The 19,349-nt window shown below is 37.4% G+C and overlaps 1 protein-coding gene and 1 long non-coding RNA gene across 7 annotated transcripts in view; one reads left to right on the top strand and one right to left on the bottom strand.

Annotated features, from left to right (window-relative positions):
• LOC132665369 (uncharacterized) overlaps positions 1-8,303 on the bottom strand; it is a 94,801-nt gene extending 86,498 nt beyond the window's left edge. For all 5 annotated transcript variants that reach the window (XR_013554579.2, XR_009604100.3, XR_009604104.3 and 2 more), the window contains exons 1-2: positions 8,033-8,303; positions 5,339-5,414 (exon numbers count right to left, since the gene is read on the bottom strand). This is a non-coding gene — a long non-coding RNA (uncharacterized LOC132665369). The remainder of the gene's footprint in view (positions 1-5,338; positions 5,415-8,032) is intronic.
• PLCB1 (phospholipase C beta 1) overlaps positions 1-19,349 on the top strand; it is a 695,363-nt gene that overhangs the window by 637,470 nt on the left and 38,544 nt on the right. The window lies entirely within an intron of this gene.

Genomic DNA, 19,349 nt, shown 5'->3' with positions numbered 1-19,349 from the left:
GAGGTGGTCAAGGGATGCTTTGCAGCTAACTATATTGTGTGTTGACATGTGTTTCTAGAAATAATGTATTTGTATATGATCTGGGTGATCAAAAAATATTCCAAATTTTAATGTTAAAGACTTTATTACTGCTACAAGTTAGTTTCAAATGGGAGATTGTTCGAAATCGAGGCTTTTCTCTAACTGTTCATCTGGATCCACTTGTTTCAAGTGCCCTCTTTCTTTCTATTTCTGGTTTTAAAAAGTCCAATTTAGCCTAAAAGAAGCTGTTATGATTCGTTGATATCACTGCATTTCTGTTAATTAGCCCTTCAAACTTGATTGGTTTTTAGTAGAATTACAGTGATTCTGAAGCAATCCTAAAGTCACCTGTTCCTCAGCCATATAGAAACCCACATCTGTTGCTGATGATCTAAGCTCTGAAAACATCAAAAAGCAAACTGTAGAGACCTGAGTTTCCAATAAAAACTCTGTATAACTTTCAAAATATGTTTAAATTCATCAGCGAATGGGAAAGAAATTAAGGAATGCTCAAAGCACAAAGCCCAAGTGAAAGCAGGTACCCAGAGAGGCAGAGAGAGAAGTAAAGCTGTTTTTCACCTTGAAAGTATCTGTCAAGTTGACATTGAACTTACTTTTTTTTTTCATGATGTGTGGGTAGTGGACAAACAGGAAATGTAGACAAAGTGAGGAGTCTAATAAGAGCCCCAGTACATAAACTTGGGATTTCAGAGGACCACACAACACCACAGTATTCATGAATAAAAAATAAACTCATCATTTCAAAGAACTGCAAGAAAATCGTTGGTCTCAAAGCTTAGTGTTTTGAGGAGGAAAATTTCTCCCTTAGAATTCATGATCACAAGCTATCCCTCATGTGGGTTTAAACTTCAATTCGCACCACCTAACACACTCAGGATTTCGTTTAAATATGTCTCATCCTAGAAATCTTTGGGGCTCCTGGTGTAATCAATCTATTTGTCTCTAAAGGAGCCCGTCCTCAAACCAGACCTTATGCCATTACTACAGTTAAATTTCCAAGAAATATCAGCTCATCAAAGCAATTACAATGAATACAAAGAAAGTCCATGAATGAGAACCTGCAGAAACAAAAGACAGCAGAATGAGCACTATAAAACTTTATATTTTGGAATTATGAGAACAGAATGTTAAACAAGTGCTTTTAGAATTGATAATATGCTTCAAAAGCAATTGACTAAAAAGGGGGATGAAGTACATTTGAAAACAAACTGACTTTTTATGAATGAAAACACAATTACATTTAAAATTCCAGATTCCAGCAATAGAGAGAGACTTAGGAGATTTTGAAAGAGACCTATAATATTACTCAGTAGGAGTAATACTGAGGAGAGTGTCAGAGATGAAAAATATGGTAGAGAGATTAAGAGCCAGGATGGATAACATGAGAAGAAGAGGTGAGCAACAATGAGGACGGGAGAATATGAGAAGGGGTTGTATTTCAGAGTGGATGAAAGGTACAAATTCATAGATTCAGTAATCCCAAACAAGATACATTTTAAACAATTCCATATCTATATGCATCGTATTGCAGTTTCAGAAGACCAAGGACAAAGCAAATATCTTAAAAACAGCTAAGGAGAAATTATTTTTAGAGAAATGACAATTAAATGCAAAATTGGCTTCTTAGCAGTAGCAATGGAAGCAAGAAGCCAGTGGGCTAGTATCCAATGTGCTGAAAGAGAAGTTCTGCCAGCCTAGAGTTTATCACTTAAAAGTGACAGCACTAAAGGCATTTTTAGTCCAACCCACACGACAGAAGATGAGGGGTAGGGGTGAGGGGGCAGGAAGGGCTGAGTGATTGCTGTTAGCAGACCTTCATTAAAGGAAATCATAAACCTTTATGCTAGTCAGAGGAAGAATCAATCCAGATGGACAGTCTGAACAAAGACCAAAGAAAATTGTAAATAGGTAGATAATTCTACATGAACATTGATTATATAAAATGATAGTAATGTCTTATGGGATTAGATTAGAACTGACATATAAAACAATTCTATACCATTCAAGAAGAGGTCATTGGTATTAAAATATCCTACGTCCTTGTGTTGTTCAGCAAGAGTGTAAAGATATTGATATACACTTCCTTGATTGTGATAAATATTGAAATGTCTAGTATTACAAGAATATAAAACTTCATATGTTTGGGAGAAAAAAAAATATGAGGTTGGAAAAAGTAATCCAAAAGAAAGCAAGAAAAAAAGTACAAGCAAACTTGAAGTAAGAGGTAGAAACTTCCAGTTATAAAATAAATAAGTCCCAGGGATGAAAAGTACAGCATAGAGAATATAGTCAATAAGATTGTAAAAAAAAAAAAAAAATACAACATAAGATTTAAAAAAATGAATCCATTAGTATCAACTATTGATACTAATGTCAACATATGTCAGAGGGCTGGCCTCCCAGTTGTCAGGAGCAGTGTTCTAAAATGGTCAGAGTAAAATCAAGACCTGAGCAATTTGGAGGCCAATTTACCAAAGAGGTAGGAGTGGGATTCTGGGCATTTCTCTTAACTATAGAGTTATAGCGATGCCTATAGGCAGCGTGCAGATTGAAGGATGAGATCAGTGGTAAGAAGAGTATCAGGATGCAAATCCAATTATTGTAGCAAAGTCAGAGTCTCCACCAGAAAGCAAATAAAAGGCAGCTACACATGAGCTGGATAAATTTCCTAAACAACAGTCCTGCATCTCCCTGAACACTTCTCAGAAATGGCATTGCAATCCCCTATTGGGAAAACACTTCTGAATTCCAAGACTAATTAAAAGAATGATAGTTCTACCTTTGATCTGTTGCGATAAAATTAGTATGTGAACTGGGGAGAACAGAGATGATATTATTTCCTAAAACAACATTATATTAGCTTCCTAATCAATTAATATATACTTTATCCAGTTTTATATCATATTGAAATATTAATATTTGATTTGACATGTCTGTGGCCAGTTTCAAACAAGGCCATTTTAAACCAGTTATGTCTTGGTGTTAGGGGCAAAGGCCCTAACTGCGTCTTTGCTTCTATGGGATGCTCTGATTCAGTTCTTATCCTTTGGGTTCATACCTTGTTTCAACAGAGAACAGGCTCAAGCCAGGAAGGCTTTTTACACAGGGATGCATTTGGTCTCTACCACCTCTTAGATAGTTCAGAAGGCCCTTGAAGATTTTACACATTCAAAATATCCTGGAATACTTCCGACCAAGTCATAAGGTCATCACCATTATATGCTAGTGACATTTTGTTCACTTTGACATTTTGCCTCAGTGTTCATTCCTGGTTCTTAACGGCTTTGTCAGCACCTCACTGAGTTGGCAATGACACCCACCACACTCCTTATCACCCAGCCTTGGAGAATCAGTTTAGCATCGTATCCCTTTGTTTGTTGCACCTGATGCATCCTGTATTCAGACTGTTCATGCTGCATGTACAGTAATCAAACTGCATTTTTTAACTCAAAGGCTCAATACTTTTATTTAGTATTAAACCACAGATTGTTGGACCTGTAAGTAGGTCACACCTTGTATGGAATGACCCAGCTCTGTCCTTTGCCATCTGGCTACATGAATCAATGTCAGATGGATGCAAATATATCTCTGAGAAGAGACCCTGGAAAACAGCGTTGATATACCAGCCACCAACCCCAGCACAGTTACCCATCCCAGAAAAATGTCTTCAAGGTAAATCCAAAGGCATCACAGCACAAGTTTAAATATGATTTCACTGTCTATTATTTTCATTGGATGCTAGAGTCTGAATAGATTCTGTCTTTGCTTCATTTATCTTACTTTTATTACATGCCCAGAAATTCAGAGGGATTCAGGGACAGCATGAAGTGGATATGGAAGAGCATGCGATAAAAACTATATGTAGCCTCAAGGGCAAATAAATAATCATACTGAGACAATGAGGTTGTCTGGCTATTTTTCCAGTAACCAACTGGCTGCTTGATTATCACAAAGCCACTGGAATTAATGTGTCTTCAGGGTTTTGGACTTCAGAGCTTTAAAGGTACGATAAGGATTGGGATTAATTATTATAATTATAAATGTTATTTATTTAGAGGTAGCTTTGTTTGCACAGCTAACGCAGCTGACAATAGTGCACGCAGAATAGAAAGATAAAAATCAATAGAGAATAAATGGGGAAAATGAGATGTGGGGGAAATAAAAACAGAAATGTAACATGGAGACAGGAAGGAGTAAGTTAGTAAACCACACACAACAGACACCCCATAATAGCATGTATATTAGTTGGTGTTGAGCCACGGAGTCTGTAAGTCAAAACCAGCTGTAGAGAGGAAATATCCCTGGAGTAGCTTGGGCTTGCATAGAAGGTTGGCATCTTATACTTCCCGTCCCCAGATGCTTCCATATATTTATACTATCCCCATATCCTTGTTGTTGTACATTTCTCCATTCAAACATTTCTTAAATTCATGTAATGTGTCTGTACCATACCAGGTTCTGGCGAAAGCATTGTTTATAAAAGTAGACACAGTCCCTGCTCTAGCAGAACTAATGGAGAAGTGAGAGAGGTAGGCAGAAAACAAATGATCACATAAAGGAATGTGTAGCTACAAACTGACATACCTTCTCTGAAGGAAAGGATGATGTTTCCAGGAAAATTTATTACAGAAAAATCTAGACTAGTCTGGATGGGGTAGGTATCAAAGGGTAAAAGATCAGGTAGGACTTCTTAGAACAAGTAATATTTGAATTGGGTGCTGAAGCTGAGTAGAAACTAAGTAAGTAAATAATGTGGGGTCCAGTGGAGTGAGGAAGAGTATATAGATGAAGGGAAATCTTTGTAGAGAGAAAAAATAGTACATGCAAAGGATGTGTGGTAGGAGGGACCATTATGTGTTCAAGGGACTGAAAGGCCATGGTAGAGAGTGCACACAAAGCAAAGAAGAAAATATAAAATGGGGAAAGAAAGGTGGACAGAAGTGAAACCCACAAAAAGCAAAGAAGAAAATATAAAATGGGGAAAGAAAGGTGGACAGAAGTGAAACCCACACATTAGCAATTTTGGTTTTTATCCTAACAAGTCTTAAGCCTGGGTGGAGGTAGTGATATGACCAGATTTAAGTTTTGAAAAAATCCTATTGATTGAAGAGAACAAATTAAAGGATAAAAAGGGCAAGCAGGATGTAAAAGATTAGGGCTATTCTATTAGTGCAGTCAAGAGACATTAGCCGTGTGGATTGGTTTGTAACAACGGAGAAAAAGAGAGGTAGAAGGATGCAAGAAGTAGGATTTGGTGCTAGGTCAGTGGTAGGTGGAGGGAAAGAGTCAGAATTACCTGGATTTGAAGTTTGTGCAACTGGGTGGTTATTGTCACCCATCACTGGCCCAGGGAATTTCAGAAGACAGCCAAACTGTAAAAGATGGAAGGAGCCATGAGGGCAGAATTGGACATGGCATGACTCAAATGCCTTAGAGGCATCTAAGAGAGAAGTCATGCAGATGGTGAGGTATACCAATTTAGAATGAAGAGACAAGTTCACTGGAAAGTAAAGATTTGTGAATCAGATGTAAATACAGGTATAGGTATAAAGGTGGAAGGGAGACATGAGCATGAATGAGGTTCCCAAGGAACAGAATATAGCAAGAGAAAGAAAAGGCCTCAGATGGAGCCTTGGAGCACTTTCAAGGAGCATCTTGGCCTGAGGTTATTCTGAACACAGCATTAGAATTGTAGGGGCAAGAATTTTTTTTTTTTTTTCACCACGAACTTCTACTTCTTCCCTATTATTTTGCTTTGTTTTGTTTTACCAAGGATAGACAACCATCCCCATTTCTTGCTTTAGAATTTCCTTAGGTAACTCTAGATTACCTCTGCCAGTAATGATAGACGTTTCACCATAAATGGTCTTAATCAAGATGAAGAATACTTTTTAATTGGGTTAGATTTTAATGAACAGGACTTTATATGTGTGCTAAATGATGCTTGTTACCAAAACTGTTTAAGCGTTAGTGATTTTATGCGTTTGTCTTTTACTAGTCAATTACTTTGGCCTTGACCTGTGGGATTAGCATGAGGTACTGGCCATAGATGGTCTGAGATTTTATTTGAGATGGCTGGGGGTTCATGCACAGTCATTTACTTAGAAATGACCACCTCATTTATTTTAGAACATGACATCCTTGGGTCAGTCTTGCAAGCTCATTATTGTAAGCTATGTTTAACAGAAGTATAGGATTTTGAAACGAATAATCGAGGAAACTAGTAGAAAAGTTTAAGTTCATATTATACAGTAGTTTTCATTGTCTAATATTGGGTTTTCATAGTAGATATTGAATAAGAGGATACTATCCTTATTGATAGGCATAGTTTTCCTTCCACAATTTTTTTAAAAATTTGTTTTAATGTTTATTTATTCCTGAGAGAGAGAGAGAGAGAGAGAGAGAGAGAGAGAGAGAGAATGAATGGGGGAGGAGCAGAGTGAGAGAGGGACACAGAATCTGAAGCAGGCTCCAGGCTTTGAGCTGTCAACACAGAGCCCGATGCAGGGCTCAAACTCAGGAGCCGTGATATCATGACCTGAGCCAAAGTCGGATGCTTAACAAACTGAGCCACCCAGGCGCCCCATCTTTCCACAATTTTTGTTTTGCTGAATTTGGTAGTGATGACATTTCAGTGAAGAGCTGCATTTCATGCATGTGTGAGCATGTATTTGCACCTGCTGTGTGTGTTTGCCCATATTTCTTATGTAATTAAAACCAAGACATCAACTATGATTTTTTCAGAAGGAACAGTAACTGTATAACTTAAGCAGTAAGTAGAAGAATCTATTTGTTTCTTTATTTTTTTTAACGTAGGCAAAAGGCAAGAACATGTTTTTCAAATTAATATGAAAGATAATTATGGAGCTGCACTGTCTAACACAGTAGCCACTAGCCACAAGTGGCAATTAGAATTAAAATAATCAAATAATCTTAAAAATTAAGTGTTTGTGTCACAGCAGCCACATTTCAATAGTGCTGTGTAGCTGGTGTCTACAGTGTTGAACAGTGCCAGTATGTAACTTCTGCACCATCCCAGAAAGTTCAACTGAAAGGTCTCTGACTAAAGTAGGAATCAAATCCAGGCTACTGCCAGTTTTGCGTAGCCTGATGAACTAAGAATGACTTTTACATTTTAAAGTGATTGAAAAACATGGGGCGCCTGAGTGGCTGAGTCAGTTAAGTGTCTGACTCCAGGTCAGGTCATGATCTCATGGTTCATGAGTTCAAGCACTGCATTGGGCTCTGTGCTGACAGCTCAGAGCCTGGAATCTGCTTTGGATTCTGTGTCACCCTCTCTCTCTGCCCCTCCCCTGCTCACGCTCTGTCTCCCTCTGTCTCTCAATCATAAATAAATGTTAAAAAAAAAATTTAATGATTGAAAAACAATCAAAGGAAGAATGATATTTTAGAACGTAAGAAAATCATCCAAAATTCCAAATTTAGGGTTTCTAAATAAAGTTTTATTCAACACAGCCATGCCCATTCCTTTTCGTATTGTCTGTGACTGTTGTCTCACTGCAGCTGCCAGAATGAGTAGCTGTAACAGACCCGATAGTCTGCAAAGTCTAAAATGTTTACTCTCCGACTCTTTACAGAAAAGTTTGCTAATGCTTGAGCTAAAGGAGGGAACGTAGCAGTGTCACAAATCACTTTGAAAGAGACCATTCTGTGTGGTTTTGGAAAAGGAAATCAGAGGAAGGAATAGTGTCCTCAGAGCTCATGCCCTGATTTGCTTGCTGGAGGATACCCTACATGTTAGGATTTGATGGTGGACTGGGGTAAGGGCTCCAGAAATGCTGGAGGTAGCTTTTAACATGAATCCAAAGGGCTTCATCAAAACCTCTGCTTTCTCAGAGTCTTTCTGTAATTCTTTAAAGATACTGTCGAAAGCTCATTTCTGTCTAGAACCCGCTATCCTCCCCATTGTCAAAACACAAATTAAGTTCTCTCAAAGGCTTGACAGCATGAAACAAGGAAATTCACTTACCCTCCTGACGGCATTGCCAATTATCTTCTTAACCTTCTCTTAGGCGGAATGGCTGAAACAATGAAAAATTATTTTGAGTGGGACCTGAGCCAAGCCAGCATCAATCTGTTCTCATTATTATCATGTCTCCCCATCTCTTGAGAATGGGCTCACTATTAAGAATATGCCACCTCTTATTGGGCCAGGATTAAATACATGCAAGATCTTCGTGGAGCCATTCCCTGCCAGAATGCCACAAGGCTATTGAGAATTTCTGCAGGAACAGGACTGCATCTTTTGTACCTGTGTATTGACTGGTGCTGTGACAAAGTACCTTAGGAAGCTCAGCCAACACCCATTGGATAATGTTGTTGTACAAGATTGTATCTGGGGGGAAAAAAACCCTCAGGAAATGCATTGCTTGTTTAAATCTCTTAAGTCCTCAGCATTAGCCTTAAGCCTAAGTGACTTCAAAGGAGTAAATCATCAGGAAAATCTGTGACCCAAGGGAATGTCGGCCAACAAAATGCTGTCCAGGTTTTCTTGGGCATGGCTAAATTCAGGCACAAATGCAAATCCCCACCTCAGGAGTGTGCACCCTTGACCTCCCAGTGGCAGTTCCAATCACTGGGTGCTAGGGGGTTTTTCAGGTTAATACCATGATATGATAGAACGAACATGAACTCATATATTTCCAGTCTGTAAGACTTCTGAGCCTGGTTCCTATCCACCTACTTTGGTTTGTACTGTCTTTCTTTATATCCTGGGGCAAATAGATATTTTTGGAATGTTCTGTAGGCAGATTTGAGGACATCTGATCAACATAGAATTCCATGTTGATGCATGCCTGGAAGGAGTCATTGGACCAGTAATTCCATAGTAAAGGGAGCTAAAATTCAGCCTTTTTGACATTTAGTTTTCTTGCTGACATGCATCTGATTTATTTAATTTAATTTAATATTAATGAATGGAAAGGGTAGAGCAAACTGGGAACATATAAACCATTTGGTTTTTAAACGAAACCAAAAAAAAAAAAAAAGATTCTTGGAGTAAAATTTTGCATTACTGAATGGGATTTGAAATTATGATGGAGATCCCTGAAGCATATAGCAGCAGTTTGGGGAGCAAAAGGTATTTTTTCACCACATAGAGGATCCAATGCCAGATAGATGGTCTTGTCAGAAAATATCATGAAGCCCATCTGTCTTTGATAATTGCTTCAAATTGTCTACATATATAATCCAAAGTCTCTGTTTTAAATGTTTATACTGTCAGTGGTCTTTGATTTGTAACCACTGGACCAAGAAATGATATTAGCTCCATCATGCATCATTTCTAGAGGATGTAAGGAAGGGGACCATTGGAGAAAATGAAGGAAGTCTTATCAGAGAAAGAGATGGGTAAAAAGAAAAAGAAAAAAAAAAAAAACAGAGAGAAAAGAAAGGGGGGAAGGAAGGAAGGAAGGAAGAGAGATGAGGCTGAGAAAGAAAATAGGGCCAGAACTGGCAGACCCTTCCAAGAGGCAATAAGGGCTTAGAGCTTTATTCATAGGACAATAGCAGTCATTCTCAATACACAGTCCAATTTCTGTTTTAGTAGAATTACTCTGTGATGTGGGGACTGAGTTGGAAAGGGGAATGAGGAAAACAGAAGACTACTCCATAAAATAGTGATATTCTGCATTTATGTCCTTGAGAAGAAAGCACAGGTAAGGATCACCCAATGCATGTTTGATAGATAAAAATATTCCCTATCAAATGGTTCAGGATGATAGAGGAAACAGGACCACTAACCCATCACATGCATTTTTTTAAATTATGTATCAGATCAAGTACCCTGTCTAAATGCAACTAACTTTATAGTTGTTTTTTTAAAGAAATATTTGAACCTCACGAGAAACTCTTGAATGTGTGTCTGCATGTATTAATTGTAATCAAATCTACTTAAAGACTGACATATAGGCAGAGCATATATTGTAGCCCAGATCTCACAGGGATAACCCCAGACACAGCCTTTAGAAGCAATGCTGTTTTCCATAGGTAGAACCCTCCACTACATTCAGAGCATATAATATATACTCATGTTCAGAGAAACCTGGAAGGGGAGATGAAAGTAACCCTGCTTTTTCTCTGGCCCACACAACTATCTGCCACATGATGGACAGTCATATCATATTTCATTAGAATGTTGACCACAGGTTCAATGGTGACCTTTCTGTCTCTCGATATTCATTTAAAATTTCCCTGCTTTTGTTTCTAGCTGGATGATTTGCCCTTGGCCTCCAGTGCCTTAGGATCATCACTATGATGTTCTCATCATTATAAAAGAGTGGGGTCATATTAATGCCCTCAGGACTTACCTTAGACATTGGGATGTTGAATAAATCCCACCAGTTCCTCTTATCATAATATGCCTCTTCTTCTTGAAAGCAAAGCCCCAAAACAAAAAAGTTGAAATGGCAATTTATTTTTTGATAAATGAATTTTTTGAAACAAATTTCACAAATTTATTTCTATTATTATTCCTTATTCTTATTCCCTATTCTTCCAGTTAAAATTTAATTTTCAAAGTCAGGTTCAGACTTATGAATTCACCTAGTAGATATTGTTTGTCCTTTGCATATGACCTTTTAATCGACATTTTATTGACCTAAGGATGTAAGGACAGAAATGTAATTGGTTCCATTTCTAACAGCAAAAAAGAAACTATTACTGGCTGTAATAAAATTTTGTGGCCTTAAATTTTAAATAGAACAGTTGTTTATACTTACTCAGGGAAATGGAGAGTTATATAGGAAATTTAAATAAATCATGGAACACTTGGTCCTGAAAAGTGCCCATTATGATACTTTAAACAAATTAAATTTAATTTAGAAGTTTCAGGTCTCCTGAGTGTCAGGGAAGGTGAAAATGCAGCCGTAAGATATAGAGACTGGCACGAGGAAAAATAGCCAGAAATTATGAACTTGGATTTCATTGCACGTCCTTGTGCTGCATCATTGCTTAAAAGATGATCTTGATGACCACTGACATCTTATAAGCTTGAGTGCAAAGTGAGATGGATTCCTTTTCCGTGGATTCAAGCTCATGATAGTTCCTGAGCCAGATTATAAAAATCCCTATCATAAGATTGTGAGAAATGAGAGGAAAGTATCAGGATTGAAAGCCTGACCCACAGATGACTCCCTTGTTTAAAGACAATGTCTGATCTTTCTTTCAGTGGATGGCTTCCTGAGCAAAGATCTTTACTATAAAAGGGAACTGTTTGAAACTTTACCACATGGATTAGTCTGATTTCTTAGGGAAGCACAATGGAGATTAGTGATTTGATGACAAAGGCCCATGTTCCTCAGAAAGTACCCCATGTTGGCAGCTGGACAGCACAATCAATTGTCGTGGAATCATAGCAAACTCCAATTTTTTTTATAAGAGCTGGAGTGGGTTGAGTGATGGTCCCCCCCAAAACAGGTCCACATTCTAATTCCCTGAACCTATGAAGGTTACCTTATTTGGAAAAAGAGCTTTTGAAGATACAATTAAGGTATGGATTTTGTGATGAGGAGATCATCCTGGATTTTCCAGTGGGCTCTAACTCCAATAGCATGTGTCCTTCTAAGAATAAAGCAGTGAGAGATTTGACACAAGCAGAAATGGAAGAGGAAATATGACCACAGAGGCAGAAACTGGAGGGGTACAGGCACAATAAAGAATGCCGGCAGCCACCAGCTGGGAGAGGCAAGGAACTGGTTCTCCCCAGGAGCCTTGGGAAGGAGGAAGACCCTGCCAACACCTTGATTTCAGATTTCTGACCTCCAGAACTGTGAGACAATGGATTTCTAGTATTTTCAGCTACATAATTTGTGGTAATTTGCTATAGCAGCCACAAGAAACTAATACACCAGTAGTACATTCAATTCCCTCCATTTATTGGTACCTTTCCTAGTGTCTGCATTTCTGCATGAGGTATCTTAAAAGTCTTTCCCTTTCCATGCTCCTGCACATCCTTCTGGAATATACTCTATGGTAGTAGTACAAACCATTACAACCACATTTCTTATAGATTGTATGTGTGAAATCTGCAGACCTTAAAAAGTATTTGATCAAAAACAACCCTTGAATTAGTGATTTGTTTCCTTCCTGAGTTCACTCATTCAACAAATTCTTGTTGAACATCTACTATGTGCCAGGCATTATTCTGAGTAATGGGAATCCGGTGGGGAAGAAAATGAGCAAAAAACTTTGCTCCCGTAAAGTTTCCATAGGCAAACAACAGGTAAAATAAAGAAATGAAATATGTAGCATGTTGGGAGGAAATAAAACTATAGAGAAAACTCAAAGAAGAAGGGGGGACAGGGAGTGGAAGTTCTCTATTCCTAAAGGATGGTCAGGGAAGGCTTTATTGAGAAGGTGACCTTTAAGAGATGGAACAGAGAAACAGAACCAATAGAAGCTACAAGATTTATTATAAGGAACTGGTTCACATGATTGTGGAGGCTGGAAAGTCTAAAATCTGCACAGCAGATGTCCCAGTTCATGTCCAAAAGCCAGAAGTTGCTGGAGAACCAGGAAAACACTTCAATTCAAAGGCCATTAGGAAAATTTTCTCTTTGTAGGAGGGTCAGCCTTTTGTTCTATTCAACTGATTGGACGACCCAGCAGATCCAATGGTAGCTAGGTTTAATATTATGTGTCATACACACACTCACTTATAAATGAAGAAATGGAGCTCAGTTAAGTAACTAGTTTCACTAATAGAAACTAAGCATCAAACATGATTATGGTAGACTCTAAAGTCTACTTTCTTTTCATTTATTTATTAAATTTTTTCAGTACTTCTAAAAAATGTGCTGGAGCTGTGGACTCCCAAAGATTCAGGGCTGATCGGTGTGTATGTGGGGTGGGGAGGTCAACATATTTTCCCCAGTGTTCTGTTCACACCTCATAGAACCACAGAGAATTCTCCAACATTTGTAGGGCTGCTGTGAGAGCCCATAAAACTGAATTGAAGTAGCAATAATGGGATCTTCTCCTGTATGAGCCCAAGCACAGCCCTGCACCCCAATCAGCCAGTCCAAAAATAGTGTGAGCTTCTAAAGATGAAAGAGACCTGGTCCCTGCTTTCAGTTCACTGGTAATCTCATTAGGGAGATACAACCAAGTGAAATGACGGCTCTGTGACATTGACATAAGTAGATAGGATCTTAAAAAAAAAAAAAAGAGTACTTGGTCTGCAGAAAATACCCAGGGAAAGGAAATTGTGAGTTGAGTGGAAAAAGATATTACAAGAGGTCCAGGGAATGTGGAAAGTCTGTAAAGGGACAGGCTTGAGCAAATTATCTTAGAGCAAATCATAGACTCCCTCTTCACAAGTTCCAAGTTTTCAGAACTTTAATAACTTTAGCCAGTATGTTTTTCTTTGTTTTTGGAGACAATAAATTCATATATGCTATAAGAGCAAATTCAACATGTAATCTTTCATTGATTTGATTTTCTTTTTTATTTGGTAGATACTACTTCATACTGAATCTCATCAAGAATAATGTGACCTGATTCACCCATCGTACTGAATGACTACCCCCCACTTTGTGAATGGTTTTTTGTGTTTTTTTTTAAGACAGAGAATTTGCACGTACACACATGCGCAGGAAAGGGTCAGAGACAGAGGGAGAGAGAATTCCAAGAAGGCCCCTCACTATCATGACCTGAGCTGAAATCAAGGGTAGGAAGCTTAACCAAACTGAGCCACCCAGGTGCCTCAATGATTTACCCCTTTTTAAATTTGATATCAGATTTTATTTTATATGCAGGCATAGCATCCCACGATAATTATAAGTGAAAAAAAAACTAACAATAAAACACTTTCTATAAGCATTTTCTGTTATTGCAATCTGCAGAAGTAGTCTACTGTTATCTCGCATGGCAGCTTCCTTAAAACATGTGAGTAATGGCTATTAAGTCATTTTATGGAGTTATTTCTAAAACAATATGCTTTGTCATGTTACTTTAATTACCTTAGCTGTAGCTTTATTTTAAAGAACAGAACCCCTTATCACAACTTATAATATAGACAAATTCTTTTTCCCCTTGTGGGAATCATGAGGCTAATGTGTTTGCCTTTTTCCTTCTAAAATAGATCTTTGTTAAAAGGAGATAAGTACAGTCACATTAATGGAAATCAGCAGTTCTCTTCATTCTGTGTTGAATCTCGAGCTTTTACTGCCTTTCTAGCTCTATCCTTCCATAAGACAAATCCTTTTGCTGGCAGGGGCTCTAAGCATGGTACGCATGTGCATGCAACTACTGATTTATAATCTCTGCTCTTATGCTTGTGCTAATTGATATTAAAATCAGAATTCCAGGCTAGATACTAATAAAGGAAATAAGTTCTGAACCATGCAGATCACAATTTCTGACGGTTTTATTCCTGTGCATGGAACTAACAGGCTCTGCAGTTCCAAATTCAAATTCTCCACTGACTCTCGGCTCATGTCTTTGAATGTGTGATTCATACTTGCAGTAACTTCTCGGAGTCATTTCTTAGGGATGCTGGACTTGCTTGGAGGGGCTTTAATTTGATTCTTTAGCTTTGTGCAAAGAGCTAGTTATTTGATGTGGTCTCTGGTTTGGAGTAAGAAGGGAGTAAATGTAAATAAGGCATTAGCCTTGTCCAATTGCTATCAAAGTTAGAATTAATAGCCTATGTCTGTAGTTTTGAAAGCATCTTGGCTTACGTGGTCACGGTTGCAAACTGTAATAAAATTGGAACAGAACAAGGAAATGATGACATCAGTGTAAAATAGAATGAAATGTGACCACTGCAAATGCCATGCTTTACAATATTCTAAAAGCCTGGAGAGAATGGTAAGGGCCAGCTTACTCATGCATAGGGATAGGTAGGTAATCAGTAAAAATGCTTACATAGAAAGTGAATGATGTTATTTTTAATGCAGATTTTTAATATTTGGATCAATTTTAGTGTTCTTTGTGAACTTTATATCAAATAAATGGTCAGAGCTATTTATTATCATTTCTTGCTAATGACTACTGGTTTTGACTATTTGTCTAGACTTACAAGTGATTCAGAAGGGTGGTTTTGAATCATATAAAGTGCTTTGTGGAAATGCAAAATCTCCTACTGAAGTATTTTTTATTATTTCATATTGAACTAAAGAAAGTGTGAGGATTTAGTACCCAACAGGTTCAATTCCTGGACTTGACAGTGAAATGATTACAGAAAAACAACAAGCCAAATCTGAAAAGGAAGAAATCATAAATTCTGAATATATATTCTTTAATTGATGTTAATCACACATGAAGTATTTTTTTTAATATCAGAAACCACACGCAATTCACCAAAATGAAACTGTGAGTATTGGAGTTTGGAGAATGACAGTATTTCACCCTTTTGTATTTTACCAAGTTGTGGTTAAATCATGACCTGATAGCATCATCTAGACAAAAAGTTTGAGGAACTTCCATATTGTGAATATAGAGAACTTCTGTAAGGCATTATTTCAAAGTTAGGACATCCTGGCTTTGGAAAATTTCATTTTTTGAAAATTAAAGTTAGACATTGGCAACCCAGTGACTTCTACTTTCCTGCTGGAACAAACTTTAATATTAGGCCAGTAATTTCAGGCCAACTTTTTGATTTGACAAGTTTTGATATGCCTAAAAACCAAACATTCACCCCCACCTTAGGCATATTCACTTACTTATTCATTGTATGTTTTATTTTTTTTATTTTTTTTAATTTTTTTAACGTTTATTTATTTTTGAGACAGAGAGAGGCAGAGCATGAACGGGGGAGGGGCAGAGAGACAAAGGGAGACACAGAATCTGAAGCAGGCTCCAGGCTCTGAGCCATCAGCCCAGAGCCTGACGCGACACTGGAACTCACGGACCGCGAGATCGTAACCTGAGTTGAAGTCGGACGCTTAACCGACTGAGCCACCCAGGCGCCCCTCATTCTATGTTTTATTAGATTAACATATACATTCATTACAAATAAAAGTATACAGAATATAGAATATATTTTAAAATTATAATGACATAATCATGAAAAAGGATGAAAATAGTGTTTTCTTTGTTAATATTCAAATGCCTCTTTGGCTCTCAAAGTGAGAGCACATGTGTTTGAACAGACTTCATGATTTCCAGTCTTAGTTTAACACTTTGATTCAGAAATTTAAAGCATTGGCTCTAAGTGTAGGTATTTTTTCAGTGTTTGGTTTAATAACTGTCCCTGCTGGAAGAAAAGATTCCTCACATAGATTTGAAGATTGAAATGGAAGAATGCATCTCAGCTATGTTTATTGCATCATTACACCCCTTTCATTCATTCCTATCCACCAATAGATGCTTAACTTTTAAGTGCTCTGCTAATTATACTGGCTTCACACTTTTGTTAACATGCTCTACACTTAAGGCAAGGTTTGTTGTTGACTAAGAGAAGTAATTCATATTTCAAAGAGCTTTCTTAATAATATTATTTTTTAGACTGATCCTCCTGTGGTATCTAATTGTTATCTCATGATGTAATAGTAAGGGAAAAGTCAACTCTGCCAGTTATTTATTGTTTAGCACTTGTATAATTGGTAGTATGGTCCATCTCCGTTTTTTTGTAGGGTTGGTTTGGTTCAAATAGGAAAAGTAGCCCGTAAATCCACTTAACCTGGCCACATGGGTACTGAACATATCGCAAGATGCCAAAACTGAACATATAAGCAAGGGTTCCACTGTTAGCGCTCAAAGATGTGAGACCCTCCTCTTTCCTCAGAAGGCCTTTAACCCTTCTGAGTGTGGCACCCATAGCCATCTGGCAAACACCAGTATCAAACTTTATAATAAGTATGAGTAAAGCTAAATTTCTTGCAGGTGGAGTTTCCTAGTATTCTTTTCCCATATTCCATTGGATCATTTTTCTAAGTATATTCTGAGCATAAACATGCCTCCTTGGAGGGTACAGGTTTAGAATACTAGATCATTTTTTTCTTCTCGAGAAAACAGATCATGAGTTCTTTTGGTGCTTAGAGAGTTCTGGTATTTGGGAGGCAGGAAAGATACTTGAAGTGCCCATGTTGTAAGCATTATCTCTTTGAATAGATCTAAGCATATTATATCTGTTAATTTTTGCTTTATGTAGTTTGAAGATATAATTATTAGGTGCATACATTATTTAGTATTGTTATGTTTCCCTACTAAATTGATTTTTTATCAATACAAATGTCCCTCTTCAATTTTTCTTGCCTTAATGTAATGCTATCCAATACAGTAACCACTAGCCTAGTGTGTCTATTTAATTTTAAATTTTAATTTTAAATTAAAGATAAACAGATTTAAAAATTTAGTTCCTCAGTTGCTCTAGTCACATTTCAAGTGCTCATGAGCCACATGGTTAGTGGCTACTCTATGGTATAGCACAAAGAACATTTCTATTATCCCAGAAACTTCTATTGGACAAGGCTGGCTTAAGCTACTTCATCTGAAATTAAAACAACTACACTTGGTTTCTTTTAGTTGATGATTGCATGGAGAATTATAAAAATCCACAATAATAGATGGAGCTTACCCTCAAAAATCAGGAAAAAAAATCAATAAGGATACAGAGCATTTGAATAACACAGTTAACCAGCATAATCTAATCCATACATTTAATACATTAACTCCAACAACAGTATAATACATATTCTTTTAAGCACATACTGAAAATTTACCAACATAGGCTCTGTGCTAGGTCATAAAGCCAGTCTCAAAACCTCAAATTATTAAAATCATGTGGAGTATATTCTTTCACCATAGTGGAATTAAGCTAGAAATCAATGATGGAAAGAAAGTAGAAAATCCCCAAGTATTTGGAAAATAATCAACATGCTTTTAAATAACCCAGGGGTCAAAGAAGAAATCAAAATTAAAATGAGAACTATGTATTTTGAACTGAACAGTAATGAAAATACAACATATTAAAACATAGGAAATGTGGCGCCTGGGTGGCTCAGTTTGTTAAGATCCAACTCTTGATTTCAGCTCAGGTCACAATCACGTGTTTGTGAGATTGAGCCCCTCGATGGACTCTGTGCTGTCAGCGCAGAGGTTGCTTGGGATTCTCTCTCTCTCTCTCTCTCTCTCTCTCTCTCTCTGTCTCTGCTTCTCCCACAATAGAGCACACACACTCTATCAAAAATAAGCCTATTTTATATATATATATATATATATATATATATATATATATATGTGTGTGTGTGTGTGTGTGTGTAGGTGTATATATATATATATATATATATATACACACACATATGAAATGAAACATATGCAATGTTCGGAGAACAATGCCTAGCTTTCCATGCATATACTAGAAAAGAAGACAGGGTGATACTCAGTGCCCTAAGCTTCCATCTCAGAAAAGTAGAAAAGAAACAGCACATTAAAACCCTGAGAAAGTAAAAGGAAGCAAGTACTAAAAACAAGAATGGCAATCAGTGAAATAGAAAATAGGTGCGACACATGAGTGACTCCGTTGAACAACCAACTCTTGATTTTGGCTCAGGTCATGATCCTGGGGTCACGAGATTGAGCCCTGCATGGGGCTCCAGAACACTAAGTATGGAGCCTGTTTAGGATTCTCTTTCCTCTCCCTCTGCTCCTCTCCCTGACTTATGCTCTGTCTCTAAAATAAAAAAAGAAAAGAAAATAGGCAATAATACAAAAAATCCAGAAGGCAAAAAGTTTTCTTTATTAGTCAAAAATGGTTATTACAATTGATAAAACCCCCTGTAACATTGATTTATCTCTAATGAACTTAACTGCAATCATTGCTCGGGTAAGTTCTTTGAAGCCATAATTTGCTAAACTTTCATCTACATCCATTCTCTTTCCATTATGCCAGGCTTTTTAAAAGCCTGCTTTTCATCATTAAGTTGAAGTATAATGATATAAGAGCATAATCAGGATAATAAAAGTACTGAAGGAAGGCAGAGCATTGAGAGAAAGCAAATCTGTGAACACAAGGAGCACAGGGGAGGTGACATTAAAATGAGTCTTTCTAAAGGACAGACAGTGTAGAGAGGGAGGGACAATTAAGTATTAATTTTTTAAAAGATGAAAAAAAAGAGCTTCCCCCCTATTTCACCTTTCAGAGAGGTAGGAGAAAATGATTGACAGGACACAAATATTGGTTTTAACAGTGGGGACAGAACGAGTACACTTGACACCAAGTCTCACTGCAGGGGGAGGCTTTGATTACTGAAGGCATACTTCAGGGGGCATGTACCTCCATAATCATGAGCTCAGCAGAACTGGGAGCACACAAAGGCATCGCATCTACAGTCTGGGTTTGGCTA

Source organism: Panthera onca, chromosome A3 (assembly GCF_046562875.1).
Source record: "Panthera onca isolate mPanOnc1 chromosome A3, mPanOnc1 haplotype 2, whole genome shotgun sequence".
In the NCBI taxonomy this organism is placed as follows: Eukaryota; Metazoa; Chordata; class Mammalia; order Carnivora; family Felidae; genus Panthera; species Panthera onca.
Note: the sequence above shows the minus strand (reverse complement) of the source record. Positions and strands in the feature narration are given on the sequence as shown.